Here is a 21028-nt window from a genome sequence, read left to right as displayed (position 1 = left end):
TACAATTCCTACAACCTTAACAGCTAAAACCAAATATAAAAAAAGGAACTCAACTACACTCTCAGTGGGACTGGTGCTCTTAACATCATTCTGAAACTCTGTATTTACTTACCTGGAAAAGGCCAAGAACATATGCATAATGCAAATTGCACTGAAAAGAGATAAAAATTAGTAAACAGATGAAGCTCAAGGAGTTGTCCTCCCATTTACCATATAGGAGGTCCAGGCTTTCATGCCCAAGATCTCCGTGTGAAGGCAAGCTGGTCCATGCAGCAAGCTGGCCCACACAGAGTGCCAGCCCACACGGGGATGCCGCCCCGCACAGGAAGCTGATACAGAGAGCTGGCACAGCAAGAAGACACGACAAGAGACACAGAAGAGAGACAATAAGAGACGTAGGAGATCAGGGAGCTGAGGTGGCGCAAGAAAATGATTGCCTTTCCCACTCCGGAAGGTCCCAAGATAGGTTCCCGAAGCAGCCTAATGAGAATACAAGCAGACACAGAAGAACACATAGTGAATGGACATAGAGAGCAGACAATGGGGCATGGGGGGAGAGAAATAATAAAATCTTTAAAAAAAAGAGATGAAAATCATTTTGGGAAGCGGACATGGCCCAATGGATAGGGCTTCCACCTGCCACATGGAAGGTCTGCGGTTCAAACTCCGGGCCTCCCTGACCTGTATGGAGCTGACCCATGTGCCGTGCTGATACGCACAGGGAATGCCGGCCACACGGGGGTGTCCTCCACGTAGGGGAGCCCCACGCGCAAGGAGTGCGCTCCATAAGGAGAGCCGCCCAGCGCAAAAGAAAGTGCAGACTGCCCAGGAATGGCGCCGCACACATGGAGAGGCTGATGCAAGATGACTCAACAAAAAGGAACACAGATTCCCGGTGCTGCTGATAGGGATGGGGGCGGTCACAGAAGAGCACACAGTGAATGGACACAGAGAGCAGACAACTGGGAGGGGGGATAAATAAATAAATAAATACATACACACATACTTTTTAAAAAATCGTTTTACTTTACTCTGCCCTCCCTCCAAAGAAAGTTAGACACACTCAATGGAAATGGTACTTAATCCAAATAGACTACTGAGTAAAGGTTATTGGGAAATACTTCAAATTTCCTAATTATTCAGGACCGCAAAGACTGTGAGAAAGGAATATTCCAAGTACAAACTAATGGACAGAAGGTGCAAATGAAATAAAAACCCTGACACATGATGACTATCTATGGAAGTCTAAATTAAAGACTAAATATTATTTATTCTGAGATCATTAGCCAAGCTCCAGTCTCAGAAATACATTCAAAACATTTAGCATAGTTTCTAGGTCCCAAGTATAAATGATAGTGGTTTGTTACTAAAAATAAATAAAATTATTTCCTTGGCCTAGTTTAGGAGACATAAATCTACACCACACTTGTGACTTTTTGTATTTTGTGTTTTTTTTATACCAATAATTTGTATTCTTATCATGTGTTTGTTACCTATGCTAATGAAAATACCTAAGTTAAATGGACTCAGATTTTTATCATCATTTTGGGTATGGGCCACCCTTTTAATTCTATTTGTATTTTAACTCAGCAACTTTTATCCAATGATCAAAGCTTCATTAGCTTATAAACAAAAAACTGTTTCTCAGGTAAACTGAATTACCCCACACCAGGATCTTAAGCAAATATATAACTACAAAATAGGCAGAGATTATAAATTAGGGCAGACAAATCTATATCTAGCTCCACACCAGTAAAGAGCATTCTATCAATATAGTGAAATGCTAATCTCCTAATTAACAACCTAATTAGGTAATTATGGCTTTGCAGAGGGATGCCGAAATGAAATATGACAACATGGTCACCTCTTTATATGGCACCTGTGGGCCTTTTCAGCTGTCATTGCAAAGAGTGCAATATCAATTTGAACAGATGACAAAGTGCTGTCATTTTTCATTCTCATAATATACAGAATGCTTTGGACAGAAGCAGTTTACAAAAGAAACATCTTGCCTCATACTTCCCTAATTCAAACAAGCTCAAATACTTCATTAAGTTTTTTGCATGTTTTTTATTTTGTATATGGGAGAATTACCATGCAAATTAAAAAAAAATCTGAACTGGCCATCACACTCAATTGTGTAAACTGAAACTACTGCAATTTCAATTATGAAGTAAATAATTAGGAAATAGCAAAAGGCAACAATTCATCATGGCCATTCAATATTCGTACTTTTACTGAATACTGTTACTAAAAATATTTTTAATCCAAATATATTTTGACCTTTCATTTTTTTTCTTATAAAATATTTTTCTTATAAAATAAAGTGAGGTAGAAATGCACACATACATATAAAAACATTCAACCCACAAACAAGCCCTATATATCAAGGGCCAGCCTCACCAAGATAGAATGTACTCCTCTGAAAATAAGGACCGAGTGCCAAAGCCCTAGTCACTCTCCCCTCAAAGGTCACTAAAGAGGTGATACTGGCAATGGAACATGAATGAGACTTCTTCCATGATATTGCCTTAAACAGGACTTTTTGGAGGGAGAAGATGGAAGATCTGCAAACCTCACCATCAATTATGTCAAGATACATAAAAACATTTTCAGTGCAAAACAACTGACAGGAAAACTAATTTGAACATATAATACATTAACTTCAGAATCATCTACGTTAGTGAAAATTCATCTAAATAATGTTCACTGGCTCTACTCATATTTGTTAATAACAAGTTAAGCTAAACTCATTTACTTACCAGAGAATAAAATCATTTGTCTATCACAGAATACTTGGAAAATAGAATATAAAGACCCATAACTCAACACCTACTTATCTTTTTTCTTTGCAATATATTTGACTAATTGGAACCATATTTTATGTAGTTATATATCCTTTTTCACTTAATATTATGAGCATATTAATATGTCACTAAAATTCTTTTAAACAGTTATATAATATTTCCATTCTATGGCTTTTCCATAAATTCTCTAACTTCTTTGTTGAATATAAAGGTTGTTTCTAATTTTTGCTTTGATAATGTTGCAGTGGACATCTTTAAACATAAATATTTTTCTCCATCTCTGATTCTTTCTTTAATAAAGTTTCCTAGAAGTAGAATTAGAAATTCAAGAAGCATGATTTTAGTCTTGTGACAAATATTGTTAAAGTGCTTTCCAGAAAAGTTACATCAATTTACATTCCTACCAGCAATATATGAGAATGACCATCTCACCAAACTTTGCCAGTGTCTTAGTTTGCCACAGGGCTGCCAATGCAAAGTACCAGAAATAGGTTGGCTTTATAAAGGGGATTTATTCAGGGTAAAAGTTTACAGTTCCAAGGTCATGAAATGTCCAAATCAAGGCATTAGCAGAGATGCTTTCTCAGAGGTTCTGCTGTGACAAACCAAGATGGCCACCCATCTCTGCCTTTCCCTCCAGAATCTACCATTTCCTGAAGCTCAGCTGCTGGGCACCAGGCATAGAGCTTGTCTCTTTCTGGGTCTCCTCTCTCACTCTCCTGAGGCTTCTCTGCCTTAATGCAGCTGTAGATAACAAAGTCCTCTCTCATATGGCAGGATCCAAAATGGCAGCTTCCTTTATCTGTGCTGTGTGTGTGTCTCTCCCTCTCTCTCCATTTATATCAGACCCAGCAAGAAGGCACAGACGGGGAAGCGGACTTGGCCCAATGGATAGGGCATCAGCCTACCACATGGAAGGTCCGCAGTTCAAACCCTGGGCCTCCTTGACCTGTGTGGAGCTGGCCCATGCGCAGTGCTGATGTGTGCAAGGAGTGCCGTGCCACACAGGGGTGTCACCTGTGTAGGGGAGCCCCACGCACAAGGAGTGCGCCCCATAAGGAGAACCGCCCAGTGCGAAAGAAAGTGCAGCCTGCCCAAGAATGGCGACACACACACACGGAGAGTTGGCACAACAAGATGACGCATCAAAAAGAAACACAGATTCCTGGTGCTACTGCTAAGAATAGAAGTGGCACAGAAGAACACACAGTGAATGGATACAGAGAGCAGACAACTGGGGGGGTGGATAAATAAATAAATCTTAAAAAAAAAAAAAAAAAACTGGCTCAGGCCTCACTGACGCAGTCCAGTCAAAAGGCCACATACACACAGGAATGGACTGGTTCAAAAACATAATCCTTCTCTTTGGGATTCATAAAAGAACTTCAATTTTTTTATATCACACTAGTTACGAGTATTATTTGGGTTTTATTAAATCTTTAAACATTGCCTCATGTGGCTTGCCATATTATAAGGTTATACCTGAAACTAAACACTCTCACAATATAATCACTAAACATTTTCTGCAAGCATTCTATTTAAATTAATAAGTTTAAGTTTCATAGTTGATGATGATCCTAAGACAGGTCAATTCCAATATCCAAATCTAGAGAAGCATGGAACAGTGGCAAAATCACTGAATTTAGCGTTAAAAAACAAAGGTTCAAGTCTTAGCTTTGCCATTATCAGTAGCTCTATACCTTAAACTATTTTATGTTTAAAAGTTTCACTTTCATCTTTTGTATAATAGAGATAGGGACAACATAATATTACGTGTTCCAACAACTTCAGAGGGGAGCCATGAAGCTCAAAAAAGTAATATATACAATTGAAAGTGTTGACTGTTACCCAGCAGATCAATTTATTTAATAGCCTAAAAAAATCATTCTGAAATCCTTTTCTAAACAGTGCATAGTAGGTAGATACACTAAGTAATAAGAACTAAAAATTACTAAGACTTATTTCATGATCCAGACATGAAAAAGAATCTCACTTCTTCACATCCACTGCATGGAACCAATGCTTGTCACACTACATACACACGAACATCCTGAACATCCTGTGTGGCTGAATGCTGTTACCTGCATCTCTCCAGAAGCACCAAGGTATTAAGTAGTTACATAAATTGTTTCATTTAATCATCCTAAATTCTATATAAGATTGGCATTATTGACCCCAATGTTCAGAACACATAGCTAATAACTTACAGAGCTAGTACTCAAACCCAAGTGGGTCTAACACACGGGGTTCTTAACCTTTTTTGTTCCACGGACCCCTTACTAAGTCCACGCAATACTAATAAATATATCACACCTGCACCAACATGTCCCTACAAGAATGTTTTTTTGAATTTTCAATTCAAGTTCAAGGACCCCCTGAAATCTTTCCATGGACCCCTGGTGAAGAACCCCTCATACTGCTTAAAAATTCACGTCTGCACATCAGCAACTGACATTTAGATGAAAGATGTTTTTTAAAAAGAGAATCACTCCTTCAAACAACTTTCTACCAATTCTTTACTGAAACGGTATTATTTATAATATAGTACCTTTTTTCTTAAGATTTATTTTTCCCCTCCCTCATCCCTGTCCCCACCCCTGCCCCCACCCCTGCCCCCACCCTGTTTTTTTGCTGTCTGTGTCATTCCTGTGTGATCTTCTGTATCTATTTCTCATTTTTGTCTTCTCTTCTTATCTTTCTCCTCTAGGATTCAGAGGGATTTGATTCCGGGGACCTATGATATAGAGAGAAGTTCCTTGTCAATTGCATCACCTCAGTTCCTGATCTCCACTGAGCTTTGCTTTGATTCTCCCCTTCCTCTCTTCTGTTGCATCATCACATTGCTGCATGACTCACTTGAGCGGGCACTGGTTCACCATGTGGGCACTGGCTCACCACATAGGCACTCGTGCTGGTACTTGACTCACCAAGTGGGCACTGGCTCACCACGGAGGCACACTATCCCTTCCTCTTTTTCACCCAGAGGTCCCAGGGATCGAACCTGGATCCTCCCATATGGTATGCGGAGGCCTTATCACTTGAGCCACATCCACTTCCCTGTAATACAGTATCTTAACTTAAAATGAGTCCACAAGGAACTGAAAAATGATATTTTTTTTAAGTTCTACATATTCAGTCCATTTTGTCTGCATCAATAAAAGCATATTCATAAAAGTATACTCAAGTATAGGAATCTAAGACTATATATATTTAGGAGTAAATGTGACATAATAGACCATTTATTTTACAAGTGATTACTGTAACTTAATTCCAATGGTTATTCTCATACCTTCTAGCTGTTTCTAATTTCAGTTTTGTTTTTTAAGTGGTTTCTCCCATTTTTCTCACTTTCACTTACTTAAAACTGTTTTATTCTTTGGGTGCAAATTTTGTATTTTCTATATTAAATCTATTTCCCCAATATATCTAAATTGCTGCCAACTAGAGTTAATAAATTGTGAATGACTGCTCAGGATTTACTGTCTTCATTTTTATACTCCATATTATTTTCTTTTATAACAGAGTAAGAAATTTTCTATAGCAGTTTGATATGGTTATGAATTCCATAAATAGATACTGGATTATGTTTCTAATCTGATCTGTACCTAGGCATGATTAAGTTATGATTAGGGATTTGACTGGGCCATATCATTAGGGCGTTGAGTCCCCACCCCTTGTTGGATGGGGACTCACAGATAAAAGGCATGGCAATTGACAGAGTTGAGGGGTTTTGATGTTGGAGTTTGATGCTGAAGTCTTAAGCTGGAGGCCCAGGAAGTAAGCTCACAGAGAAAACAGAAGCAAGCCCGAGGAAGAGAAGAACCCTGAGCCCAGGAAGAAGCAAGCCCTGGGAAGAGAGAAACCCTGAACCCAAAAAAGCAAGACCCTGGAAAAGAGGAACCCAGGAAGCCTGAACCCTCACAGATATCGGCAGCCATCTTGCTTCAACTCATGAAAACAGACTTTGGTGAGGGAAGTAACTTATACTTAAGGCATGGTATCTGTAAGCTTGTACCCCAAATAAACATCCTTTATAAAAGCCAACCAGGGAAGCGGTTGTGGCTCAACTGATAGAGCATCCGCCTATGATATGGAAGATCCAGGGTTCGCTACCCAGGGCTCCTCACCCATGTGGTGAGCTGGCCCACGCACAGTGCTGACACGCACAAGGAGTGCTGTGCCATGCAGGGGTGTCCCCTGCATACGGGTGCCCCATGCACAAGGAGTATGTCCCGCAAGGAGAGCTGCCCCGCGCAAAAAAAGCACAGCCTGCCCAGTAGTGGTGCCGCATACAGGGAAAGCTGACACAGCAAGATGACGTAACAAAAAGTGACACAGTTTCCCAGTTCCACATGACAAGAATGCAAGTGGACACAGAAGAACATACAGCGAATGGACACTGAAAGCAGACCACAGGGGGCAAGGGGAGAGAAATAAATAAAATAAGTCTTTAAAAAAACAACCAACCAACCAATTTCTGGTATTTTGCATCAGCACCCCTTGGCTAACTAATACAGTATCTAAAAGACCAATATTTCTTCAATTTTCACCTTGTGGAAGCTGGGTTTTAAAATAAAAACAAATTAAACTTTTTGGGCTGGGAACGACCGTATTTTTCCCACTATGCTGGTGTCTCCATGCCCCCTTTCAATCTTGTTTATATAGAATAACAAAGCACCGTATGCATTCAGGGAGCACCTGGCCTGTCAAGGTCCTTTCCCAGAAGAAGTAACAGAGAACAGACGGAAGAACTGAGCAGTGGCTCCTTACCTACCATCAAGAGAGGAGCTGTAGTGTTTTAGATGTCAGCCATTCTTCACAGGGTTCTACCAGTAATCAGTTATAAGACTTCAAGCACATCAATTAGAATCAGAAAGCCTGGGATTGTGAAAGGACCTCAGCAAGGGGTGAATCAGAATTCTCATTACTATCCAGACAGAGAAAAAGATCCAAGGACTTTTAAGTGACTTGACCAAAACCAAAAGGCTGTTAGTAGCATAGCTGTATTCAGAATTCAAGTACCTCTGAGTCTAGTGCACTTTCTATTATACTGTAAGTCACTGAGTTCTAGCTTTTTCACTAAGAGGTTATGATTATCCCCTTACTCACTTTATGGTATTGTAAAGGACCGAAAGAAATAAGATGAGATCTGGTACTGTTTAAAGCACTAAAAGAGGGAAGCGGATGTGGTTCAAGCAACTGAGCTCCCACCTACCACTCAGGAGGCCCCTGGTTTGTTCCCAGTGCCTCCTAAAGAAGACAGTGAGCAGGCGCGATGGGAAGGCATTGAAAGCGGACACAACAAGAGACACAAGAAGAAAAAAAGAAAACATAATGAGAGACCCAATAAAGCAGGGAGCAGAGGTTGCCGGTGCCTCCTAAAGAAGCTGAGAAGGACAGTGAACTGATGCAACGGGTGGGGTGGCAAGCTGATGCAACAACATGATGCAACAACATGACGCAATAAGAGACTCAAGAAGAAAAACACTATGAGAGACCCAATAAAGCAGGGAGCAGAGGTGGCTCAAGTGTTAGGCACCTCCGTCCCACATTGGAGGTCCTGGCTTCCGTTCACGGAGCCTCCTAAAAATATGACGAACACAAAAAGACACAGCAAGTGCAAACAAGGGGGTGGGGAAAGATAAATAAGTAAAATAAATCTTTAAAAATGCTAATAATAATAAAGTGCTAATAGAACCAAACAAAATTATTATAAGGTTACTTCCTCATCCAAACCCTACCCCTCCTGAAATTTAGCCTTATATAATAAAAGCATTCATCCTGCCACCCCCAAAAGATACAATTACAAATACCCCTCACTCAATTTACCAGTGACTTCTGGTAACATGGGTTGTGCCTCCTGCTTTAAACAGTAACAAAATTTCAACACTCAGGTAGATCACAGTTTACAATCAGGCAACCTATGATTTTACATAGCCCACAAATGTGTTTTGCCTTTCACAAAAATTTTTAAAATGGGAAAGTTTTATGCTAAATAAATTAGTAACTAGATTTCTAACATCTCTTGAAAAAAATCAGATGCTCAAGGGACATTGGTCCCACTTCCTCACATGGCAATAATCAGTTGAGTAGCGATTGCTTTCCTATGCCATCATATGCTCTTTGGTTCACCACAGTCCATCCCTCTCTACTCATTATGTTATACCCTGGGCATCTGAATTTGAGACCCCTGAGGTAGATGCTCAAAAAAGAACTGAGTTAGTAAATATTTATTTATTCATTTTTCACCAATACTTCTGGCTCTATCACTCACTAGCTATGTGACTCTTGAGCAACTTAACCACTAAATCCTAGGCTACTCATGTTAAACAGGGTTAGTACCATGTATCTCTCAAGATTATAAAGATTAAATAAGGTATACAAAAGTATTTAATAGTGAATGAAATATAAGTGCCCAATCATTTTTAACACAAGCTAAACCATGTTAACGTTTGAGTCATAACTTCTCAAAAACTTCAACTCAAGCCAAAAACAAGATCAGAGCACCTCCCACGGTAGTGGGGCAGGAGAGGGGATTTAATAGGAAAGAAATCCTCACAAAAATAATTTGGTATCTACAGCCATGTCCTTAACAATATGGCCTATACAACAGAATAACAGAATTCCAGCAGATTTTCTCAGACCACAATAATAAATCCATTGAACTCTAGGTTTAAAGTCCTTACTTATGAGTCAACAAGCAAAACTAATTCCCCCACTCTCCAAAAAAGAAACATATTTAAAAAGTGATAGATTAGGCAATGAGCTCCTTGAGTACAGAGGCCACATCTATTTGACTTGTCCCTACTGCCTAGCACAGTGCCAGGCACATGAAGTCAACGCTTCTCTCTGGAGCTTCTCCAGACAGTGCCCATCCACATCATAAATAACTAGCAATATGATATAGTATGAAAGTGGGGATTCTAAAGTTTAGCAGATAATCCCCCATCTCATAGCTCCACAAGCTATATAACCTCGAGGAAGTAATTTAAGTACTCTGTGTATTAGTTTCCTAAATCTGTAAAATCAGGACACTAATAAAACCTTCCCCTACAGGAATAAGTGAGATAATCCATTTAATACAATATTGACACATAGTGTTTATTAGTTCCCTTCTTTGTACGCCATGATACCTCATGGGGATTTCTTAATACCTGGCGTATTCTACTAAAGTTCACCTCTTTCCCACTGGAATGTCAGAAACCTCAAGGTAAAGACTGGGTTTCTTTGTATTTCCAGGGTCTAGGACTTTGCCTGGTACTGCAAAATCAATCATAGTTCCTCAAATATTTATTAACTGGAAAAGTTGTGAGCAGAAATTGGAATCTACTTCTCTTGCCTGGTACTCAACGCCATCATGACTCTGACTCCCTACTATCCCTACAATTTTACATCCTAGCATCCCCTCTTCCCCAATGAAAGAAGCAATAGCTTTACTTAGGGTGATCTATTCAACACTCTAAAACCATGCCACAAGCATTACCCCTTTGCATCTTATAGGTATCATTTGAGGGACCTTACCATGTAACAAGCTCTTTATCTATCGTAACATTAAACACAACATCCCAAGAAGTCAGTATTTTCAGCCCATCCCAACCGCTCCATAGTTGAAGAAAATGATGCTTGGAGTTATTTGTCAAAGGTCACATATCTAGTAAGAGAAGGAACTAGGAAATGAATCCAGAGTACATACTTATATTCTACAGAATGTCTTCCCCGCCCATATTCAAAGTTTAGCTGGTCTACCTACAATATTCTAGCCTTGGAAGACTACCATCCTCTCTATACATTTAAAGGATTTTCAGCTCCATTCTTATTTTCTCTCCTGCAGAGTTATTTCTATGTGTACTTGTATAAAGAAAGCTATGGGGAAGTGGATTTGGCTCAATTGACAGAGCATCCGCCTACCATAAGGGAGGTCCAGGGTTCAAACCCAGGCCCTCCTGACCCGTGTGGTGAGCTGGCGCATGCACAGTGCTGATGCGCACAAGGAGTGCCATGTCACGCAGGGGTGTCCCCCATGTAGCGAAGCCCCACACGCAAGGAGTGCACCCTGCAAGGAGAGCCACCCTGGGTAACTAAAGCGCAGCCTGCCCAGGAGTGGCACTGTACACACAGAGAGTTGATGCAGCAAGATGACACAACAAAAAGAGACACAGTTTCCCAGTGCTGCTGACAAGAATGCAAGCAGACATAGAGAGCAGACAATAGGGGGTGGGGGAAGGAGAGAGAAATAAATAAAAAATTTAAAAATATTTAAAAAAAAAAAAAAGCTATGGTGTGAGAAAGGCACATAATGGGATAAAAAGCAGAGACAGAAGCATCAGATAGTCCTGGATTTGAATCCTGGCTGTCTCCTACCAGCTGTGAATTTATCCTGAGTTTTCCTAATCTGTAAAATGAGGTTAAATGACTGAACAAGAAAAATCTACATATAATACCCAGAACATAGTGAATACTCACTAAAACTTGGTTTCCCTACACTATGAAGCATTCCCTGGCCATATCCTAACCCTCAAGAGTTGATGAATCCTTCCTTTCTGTGCCACCACAAATATAACTCTTACACAATTCACACAATGTACTTATCACTCTGTGTTGTAAGTATTAATTTCCTTATCTTTTCACTAAATTGTATTCCCTAAGGGCAAGGACTGATTTATCTCTATATTCCCAGTGCCTAGTATGGTGCTGGGTATTTATCTGTATTCAGTAAATGTCTGCTAAATAAAATAATTGTAGCTATAATAATAAGTGCTTTTACAGTAGCTATAATAATAAGTGCTTTTACAGAAGCATTTCCAGAGAGTAGTCCTAGAGTGGCTGAAGGACACCAGCTTCATCTAGGCCTCGGGTAGCATCTCAATAGACAGAACCTTCTAGACAGGGAAAATATACCCAAAAAAACAATGGTCATGAGTTGAGATCCAACTTACCTAGAGTAATGGATCAGGGTAAGGTAATTAAAGGGGGGGTATTTTCAAGAGTAGCTGGAGAGGTAACCAGTAGCCAGATAAGGAGGTGTGGAGGAATGAGAGTGTAGTCTGCATACATGGTAGTTGAAGGTAGGCATGAGCACATAGTTGAAGGGGAAGCAAGCTTGCAGGTGTGTAAACTGAAAAATATGAAAACCATTATCAGTGTTTCAACAAGAACTCAAACATTTACTGAGCACCTTGTGTGAGTTTATACAATATGAGAAATAAAACATAATGCCTGATTTCTTGCTCCAGTGGGTTTTAACATTAGGGATCCACCCCTTCTGTTGTCAAAAATGGAATGAGACTGCTGACTTAAAAAAACAAACAAAAAAAGACAACGAATGTGTGTAGACACCTGTCTCCCTGTTTTAACACCTGGGGAAATCTGAGACCTTGCTGATTTTGGTGGATAACTTTAGCAGTGCCATTAAAGGATTTCAAATACTACTTGCATTCATTCAGAACGAAGTTTCAGCCAATTTCTCAGTCAACTTTTGGGTCTCCAGTTAAAGTAATACCCGGGTTTAAGTAACAATTATTCTGTCTGTTTCAGCCTTGCCTTTTCCATAAACAGAAAAACTGAAATCAAAGTTCCAAGATCACCCTAGCTAGGAAAAAACGGTTTGTGGAGACTGTTTAACCTTTGGGATGATGGGGAGAAAAGGCGCTAGGAACCAGAGACCATAGGGAATGCCTTAAAAACTTGATTTTCACGTTATGAGGATGGGACATCCAAATGCTTCGTAGTGTAGGGTCAGAAACTGCCCGGGCCAACCGCACTTCCCTACCAGACCTACTGGTTTCTCCTCTCCCAAATAACACAATCAGCTGTTACGCTCAAGGCAGCCCCCGGTTTTGGTAAGGACTAGGAAAACGGATGATCCCGGGTACTGAAGCAAGGGACTAACCCGAGGCCAACTGGACAGCGCCGGCGCGGGGGAGTGAGAGAGGGGCGAACGAGTGAGCCAGCGGCTAGGGCAACCTTTACCTGAAGCTGCTCCCACACAGCGGGCCAGGCCGGCCCCAGGACACGTTTCAGAGGAAAGAGCCCGGCTCCCCCCGCGCCTCCTGGTCCCTGCCCGAACTCCGCACTCTTGAGATCCTTGGGGGACCGACGCTCCTCCCAGCCTGCTCAGCTACCGCTTCCCGGGCCCGCCCTCATGCCCCTGCTGCCTGCCGCAGCTGGCGGGCAGAGAAGCAGCACTGGCGCCCAGAGTCGCGCCACAACCCGGAACCGCACCCCAGCGCACCGGAAGTCCCCGACCGGGAAGGAGCCTCTGGCTGGGAACCGAGTGCGCAAGCCCTAGAGCCGAAAGCAAGGACCAGCGCCCACCCGGTAGGGCGGGGCTGAACGGGAGGCCGTGCGCATGTGCGCCACTATTCCGGACCCGGGAAAGGCCTGGATTGCAGATGCTGGCACCTCGGGCCAAAATCAGCTTGTAGCATCCTCGCATCCTCCTTGGAATCCCTCCTCACCTCCACGGAGAGAAGCCCTGAGGTCATCCTAGAAATGACGTAATGAGGCCCCTTCGTCTCTGGGTTCAAATGCCAACTCCAACTTATTCTGTGCCCTCCCATCTTTGAACCTCGATTTTCCCATCCATTGCGATAATTACAATTCAGAAAACTGCTGTGATATATCGGATGGGATCATGCCTGAAATACACTCAGCACAGTGTCTGACAATTACTAGCAGCTCAGTGAAAATAATAGTTATTCTTTTTTTCTCTCTCTCCCCTTCCCCTGCCCCCCCCCCTCAGTTGTCTGCTCTCTGTGTCTATTCTCTGTGACTGCTTCAATCCTTATCAGCGGCACCGGGAATCTGTGTTTCTTTCTGTTGCGTCATCTTGTGTCAGCTCTCCGTGTGTGCGGCAGCATTCCTGGGCAGGCTGCACTTTCTTTCGCGCTGGGCGGCTCTGCTTATGGGGCGCACTTCTTGCCCATGGGGCTCCCCTACGTGCGGGACACCCCTGCGTGGCACGGCACTCCTTGCGCGCATCAGCACTGCGCGTGGGCCAGCTCCACACGGGTCAAGGAGGCCCAGGGTTTGAACCGCGGACCTCCCATGTGGTAGGCAGACACACTATTCATTGGGCCAAGTCCACTTCCCAGTTATTATTCTTATTGTCTATAAATTGGGGATAATTATTTTCCTCAAGAACTGTCGGGAGTTTTCTGGTGAAATGTAATGAGTGACTCAGAGCAGGAGTTCGGTACTTGCAGTCTCTCCCTCAGTCAGTGGGACAAGCAATGGTGATGGGAAAAGAAGAACTCAAGCAATGCAATGATAGTGTTAGTTTAGTTAGTTAGTTAGTCAGGCCAGGGAAGTCTCTCCCAAAATATACCTTCACATCCAGGTGAGGCTGGAGAGCGCTTCCGCACACACACCATCACCACAGTTCCACGGAGGACCTATTGGAGGCACTCTGCCAAAGCAGCACGTGTGAACAAGGCTGATAATAGGTTTTATAAAATCACCAGGTTTTCCACTTTACCAGATTACCTGCTCCAACGTCTTCCACCACCGTGGACATGCTGTCACCTCCTAAATATTAAATCTTCACTTTTCACCTCTCTACTAAGTCTAAAGTTCAGCTGCCTCATTGTCGGTCAGACTCGGAAAACTCAACTTGTCTAAAATTGAAATCAACTGGACCCACTGTGCATTTTAGGTTACAAGGATGGAATGCCCACTGTGCCACTTACAAGTTTTGTAACTTCATGTCTCCAAGCTGTCTCTCTAAATTTCCTTATCTGTAAAACAGGAATGACAAAGGCCCTCACTAAACTCATTGTGTTGTGAGAATTAAATGTAGAGCAGGTTCTGGCACATGGCTAATACTAAGTGCTTACCACTAGTACTACTTCTGTCATTCAACAGATATTTTTTTTCCATTATTATTTTTATAGGCAGTACCAGGACTGAACCTGGGTCGTGCATATGGGAAACAGGTGCTCTACCACTGAGCTATACCCACTCCCCTCAACAGATAATTATTGAGTGCCTGTCATGTACTAAGCCTGTCCCAGGCACTGGGGATTCAGCAATGAAAAAGCCAGACAGGGACCCTGCCCTTGTGAAGATTATAGTCAAATTTGTTTATGGGTTTGAAATCCCTGAGGCAAATTGGAGTGAAAGGAAATATGGCAAGATTTCAAGGACAATGTTGAGGGCCTAGAGGAACTTTGAGTTTATGGTACTGCTAATATGACAGTTTATGTGATTTATTTATAGTTAGTTTGAGCAGTCAAGATACAGGTATATAGAGCAAGCAATTGGATTAATTGAAGGAAACAGTTTAGCTAGACAGGTGTGATGGGGTTGAAGTATTTAAGATTTCACCTCTTAAGAGTCCTTAAAACAAAAGACCACAATGTATGCTGGGTAAGGAAGTAAGAGAATTCTAGAAAGGCTGATGTCACTGAATGAAAGGTACTGAACAGGTGTGATGGGAGTACTGATGGAACAAAGAAAAAAGATGGATGTTATCATCAGAGATGAATGTCTTTACTAATAACTTCAGATGAAAAGCTGTGTGAGGGTGAGATCTGGCTGAAGTGGAGGAAAAAGTTCTTGGAAGATGAGATGGTCAGAGAACTGAGATGCAACGAGGCCCTTCCTAAAAGCCCTTAAGATAAGGGCCAGATACAGGGGTGTAAAGGAAACCCAGAGACTGACCAAGCCATTCTGTAACTGAGAAACAGCATTGGGGAATATATAGATGAGAAGGAGAGATATCAGCCCCGTGGATAGTGTGAGCCTCCATGGAGCAGAATTGTATCAGAAGGTGGAACTGACATTAAAAAGTGAAGCAGGGAAGTGGATGTGGCTCAAATGATAGAGCATCCGCCTACCATATGGAAGGTCCAGAGTTCGAACCCAGGGCTTCTTGGCCCATGTGGTGAGCTGGCCCACATGCAGTGCTGCTGCGTGCAAGGAGTGCTGTGCCACACAGGGGTGTCCCCCATGTAAGGGAGCCCCACGTGCAAGGAGTGCACCCTGCCAGGAGAGCCACCCTGTGCAATAAAAACACAGCTCACCCAGGAGTGACAGCACAGACAGAACTGATGCAGCAAGATGATGCAACAAAAAGAGACACAGATTCCTGGTGCCACCGAGAATGCAAGCGGACACAGAAGAACAAACAGTGAATGGACATGGACACAGAGAGCAGACAACGGGGGGGTGGGGGGGGCGTGGGGGAAGAGAAGAGAAATAAAAATCTTAAAAAAAACAGCGAAGCAGGGGGAAGCAGATGTGACTCAAGTGATTGAGCTCCTGCCTACCACATGGGAGGTCCATGGTTCAGTTCCCCCTACCTCCTAAAGAAGACAGCAAGCTGGCACGAAGGCAGGTGCAGCAAGCTGATACAACAACAAGCTGACGCAAGAAGATGAACATAGTAAGAGACCTAACAAAGCAGAGAGCAGAGGTTCCTGGTGCCTCCTAAAGAAAATGAGCAAGACAGCAAGCTGACACTACAGGCAGGTAGGCATGGCAAGCTGATGGAAAAAGATGGTGCAACAAGAGACACAGGAAGAAAAGCATAATGAGAAACACAGCAAAGGAGAACAGAGGTGGCTCAAGTGATTAGATGCCTCACTCCCACATTGGAGGTCCTGGGTTCGGTTTCCGGTGCCTCCTAAAGAAATAAGTCAAACAGACACATCAAGTGTAAACAACAAGGAGGTGGGGAGAGATAGATAGATAGATAGATAGATAGATAGATAGATAGATAGATAGATAGATAGATAGATAGATAGATAGATAGATAGATAGACAGACTCTTTAAAAGAATTTTTATAATTTAAAAAAGCAGAGTACATACTTACCTATCTCCTAACGCAGGGGTGTGTGGAAGTAGGACCATGAGAGACAGCACACAAAGGAATATATTTCAGTTTTCTCATCTAGGTTGTTGGGAGGATTCAATGAGGTAATGTATGGGAGAACACTTAGAATAGTATCTAAATGCCAGCTCTTCTTTCCTGGCACGAAGTGGGCAGCAGCGATCAGGTTCCCTTCATGCATTTGCTTTCCTCCTGTCCTGCTCAAGCCTCCATTGCCCTTCCCCTCTCCACTCAGTAAAATCCTATTCATTCTTGAAGACCCAGTTCACATACCACTTCTTGAATGCTCCTAACCAGGATACATGAAAAGTGTCCTTTTTGTGTTCATCATTTCTCACAATTTCTGTTGTTCTTTTGATACACATCTGTCTCCCTGACATGTTATGAGGCAATGGACATTTCCTTTCTTTTTCTAAACTAAAAGTTTAAAACCCCACAAACACTTAGTAAAATGTGTGCTAAATGAAAATGTGCTCAAAACATGCACAAGAAATGAAGCAACTGGAAGTCTTATTTTGTATAAGCAGAATTTGCACACGGAAAATATACCACTTCACCAAACATATGACAAGCTGAAGATATAAACATAATAGGATGAAAGTAATTCCCTTTCAAGCCCTACTAAAGTTGTGAGAAAATAGAGGCACTTTCTAGGTTCTCTGCAAATGTCTGTTCTTAATAGTTTATGTGGGGAAGCAGATTTGGCTCAACTGATAGAGCATCCGCCTACCACATGAGAGGTCAAGGGTTCAAACCCAGGACCTCCTGACCCGTGTGGTGAGCTGGCCCACGCGCAGTGCTGATGCACACAAGGAGTGCTGTGCCACGCTGGGGTGTCTCCTTCATAGGGGAGCCCCATGCGCAAGGATTGTGTCCCATAAGGAGAGCCGCTCTGTATGAAAAATGCACAGCCTGGATGATGCAACAAAAAGAGACACAGATTCCCGGCACCACTGACAAGAATACAAGCGAACACAGAAGAACACACAGCAAATGGACACAGAGAGCAGACAATGGGGGCGAGGGGAGAGAAATAAAAATAAAAGATTAAAAGATGAAGTGGACAAATGCTTAGAAAGATACAGAGTACAAAAAAAAAGGTTTATGTGTGTGAATGTTTCTCTGCTATTTCCCAATTTTGAATTCCTCTCCGTTTGAAGTATGTTTTTCCTCCCATAGGGAAAGCATAAGCATTTATACTCCTATGATGAAAATCAATTCCACGAACACAATAAATTAGGTGTCAAAAATCCATTCAAATAAACTTAAACAAGCCCCCAAAAGTGTACAATTTCAGAGCAATATAGTTTTTAAAATTTAAATAACATTTCAATGTGGAGAATATTTTTAAAGCAAATGTATTGCTTATAATATGGTGACTCTCATGGGGGAATTGAAAGTGCAAAATTAACCAACCAGAAAATCTTAAATAACACTTAGAAGATACTGTTGAAGTACAGCTCAGTCCTGGGGGCTAGGCAGAGATTCACCGAGCCTTATTCTATTGAGTTTTCATGCTGAATATTATTTCTGGTGAGTACACCTTTTTAGGTCCTTAGGGTAAAAATGAAACATCCAGCTGGTATTATTTAGCATCTCTCTGGCTACATTTATATATTATAAATATAGTCCTTTCCCAAAATCCAGGCCCTGTAACCATTTTCTAACAGTATCTTTTCTTGCTTTAAATGTTAGCTAGTACTGTGAATGCCAACTCCTAAATTAATTGATGTTAACAGTACTTAGAATATAAAAAACAGACTCGTATGTTTTGTCGAATGCAACTTCCAAGAATGCATAATTAACAGTGTCGCCATTAATATACAGTATGTTCAACAGTGAGACACCGCTATCATAAATAAAGGTAGACATGGATAAATTTATAATTAAAAATGCATTAGAAATTACAAGCATAATTTATTTACTAATGTGCGCTGGAATAAATTTTATGTGTAATATTTTAAAACAGGGCATTAATAAATAATAATGCACATAAAATGTTTTTGCAGCTAAAAATATTTCAATAAATATTAGTAAGTTAAATGTGCTGCAGACTTAAAATTGCTATGAAGTAAAGTTTACAGAATACAATTGCAATGTAGAGGCAAGTTTCTTGGGTATACTCAAAATAACGAAAAAAAGTATCTGTTTTTTTTTAAAGTTGACAGATAGGGTATTCAAAGGAGTGCCTGCAAATATTTTAAGAATAAATAGGACATCCAAATAGTGAATAATTGATCATTACCCGAGACAACCAAGATCCTTCTGATTGAGTACATTTAAAGATTAGGAAAAAAAAAAAAAAGGTTAGTAGATTCAAAGTTTGTCCTTCTGTTTTGACTCACTAATTTGGAGCAATTTCTCCCACCTCAGAACCCCTATAGGTCTTTTCTGTACTTTTCTCATAATTGACCTTGCACAGTTCTGAGGATTACCTTGCGTTGTGGTTTTACTCTACCACAGGCAAATAATTCCTTGGTGCCAGACACTGATCTAAGTGCTCACTATTTTACTCAGTCTGTTCTCTTAACCACTTCTTTTTTTTTAATCTCTCCCCTTCCCCGCCCCCCCCCCCCCCAGCTGTCTGCTCTCTGTGTCCATTCGCTGTGTGTTCTTCTGTGTCTGCTTGTATTCTTGTCAGTGGCTCCAGGAATCTGTCTCTTTTTGTTGTGTCATCTTGCTGCGTCAGTTCTCTGTGTGAGGTGGCACCCTGGGCAGTCTGCAATTTTTTCGCACTGGGCGGCTCTCCTTATGGGGCGCGCTCCTTGTGCATGGGACTCCCCTATGTGGGGGACACCCCTGCCTGGCAGGGCACTCCTTGTGCTCATCAGCACTGTGCGTGGACCAGCTCATCACACAGGTCAGGAGGCCCTGGGTTTGAACCTTGGGCCTTCCATGTGGTAGGCGGACACTCTATCTATTGAGCCAAATCTGCTTCCCATAACCACTTCATTTTAATGACTCTATTACTCAAATTTTATATTTATTTAATTTTCTGAGTGTTCCCTTCATGTCTCCTCAGTGAGATCATATATATACAGCAGTGTTTTGTTTGCTTGTTTGTTTTTGCCCCTAAAAAGAGTGTTGAGAGCTCACATTTATGGCTAGTGTGTTTTTCCAGGTAGAATCATAGTTGAATAATAGTATGAATGGCATCCGTCATTGGTTGAGCCCTACTCTGTGCCAAGCATTAGGCTAAGGGCTCTGTATACCTAGTTTAATCCTCATAATAAGCCAAAGAAGTAGACAACAATTATTATTATCCTCGTGTAACAAATGAGGAAACTGAGTCTCGAAAAGTGAAGTCACTTGCTCAAGATCATACAACTAGTGACTGACTAACTTGGAAGCCCCAAGCTCTCCACTTCCCCCAGTAATAATCAGCACCTCCCCTAATAGTAGTCAGCAGCCCCTTTTCTTAAAATAGCTTTGTCCTTCCTCTAAATCATGTTGCCTTCCAGCATTCACAGTCTTTCAGCTGGGTTTTTTTTTTCCTCCATGATATCTAATCTAAGTACCTCCTGCTCCTTTTTTAAGATAATTCCCTCATGTCCTGTCCTTAGTAGAGAAGAACTGATGTTTAAAACACATGAGCAATATCCCTTTAGATATTTGAAGATGGCTATTAAATTCTCCTTAACCTTCTTTTCTCCGTGATACGTTATTAGTAACCCCAATTCCTTTGGCTTTTTCTCACAGGGACTCTTTCTAAAGGATTCCACTCCCTGGGCCACACTCCTAGAAAGTGATTTCCGATTTTCCATATCTCAATTCCTTACCATCACCTTCAAAGAGCATTTATTAAGCACCCACATATGCATGTGAACTATGCTGGAATTTATACAAGCCAGGAAAGTGGATGTTGCCTCATTCTAAACAAATGCCTGGGTCTCTAAACAGTGTTTTTAAAAAATTCTCCCCGTGTCTCCATCAATTTCTCACCTTACCTGGACTGATAAACTAAACTAGAAGTAATCTGAGGAGGGGTGGGGCGGGTATCTCAGTCATCATAGCATCTGTGATAATCAGCTAAGTAGATGCTGATTAAGTACACATAGTAGATGCTAATTAAGTATCTGTTTTACAGTGAAAGAAGATTGTCACTTAATAATTTGTTTCAACCTATGTTCTCAGCACACAAGTCGGGTGACTCTAATTATAATAGTTATCTCTGTTTCAAGGGTCCTGAACAACAATGGTGAACAACTATAATAAGTGATCAATAAATATTCTTGAATGAAAACCAAATGAAGCAAGTAGTTGTTGAAAGAATGTGTGGATATTATCTCCTGATGATTTTGAGCAAAACTGGTGCCTAGAACCATGATGAACAAATGCTAACTCAGAAGTCAGAAATGGGTTGCTTGAAGACTGAATCCAGCCCACACC

The 21028-nt window shown here is 41.5% G+C and overlaps 1 protein-coding gene across 7 annotated transcripts in view; it reads right to left on the bottom strand.

The window, feature by feature from the left end:
* Positions 1 to 13086, bottom strand: part of MAPKAP1 (MAPK associated protein 1) — a 304477-nt gene extending 291391 nt beyond the window's left edge. For 3 of the 7 annotated variants that reach the window (XR_011649456.1, XM_004463397.5, XM_004463398.5), the window contains exon 1: positions 12777 to 13049. The gene's annotated coding sequence lies outside the window, so the exon portion shown is untranslated. Of the gene's footprint in view, positions 1 to 11743; positions 11923 to 12776 lie in introns of all 7 variants that reach the window. The other 4 variants (XM_058302370.2, XM_058302369.2, XM_023590213.3 and 1 more) reach the window with 3 other exon arrangements.
* Between the last annotated feature and the right edge of the window lie 7942 nt (positions 13087 to 21028).

This window comes from Dasypus novemcinctus, chromosome 8 (assembly GCF_030445035.2).
Source record: "Dasypus novemcinctus isolate mDasNov1 chromosome 8, mDasNov1.1.hap2, whole genome shotgun sequence".
Classification (NCBI taxonomy): domain Eukaryota; kingdom Metazoa; phylum Chordata; class Mammalia; order Cingulata; family Dasypodidae; genus Dasypus; species Dasypus novemcinctus.
Note: the sequence above shows the minus strand (reverse complement) of the source record. Positions and strands in the feature narration are given on the sequence as shown.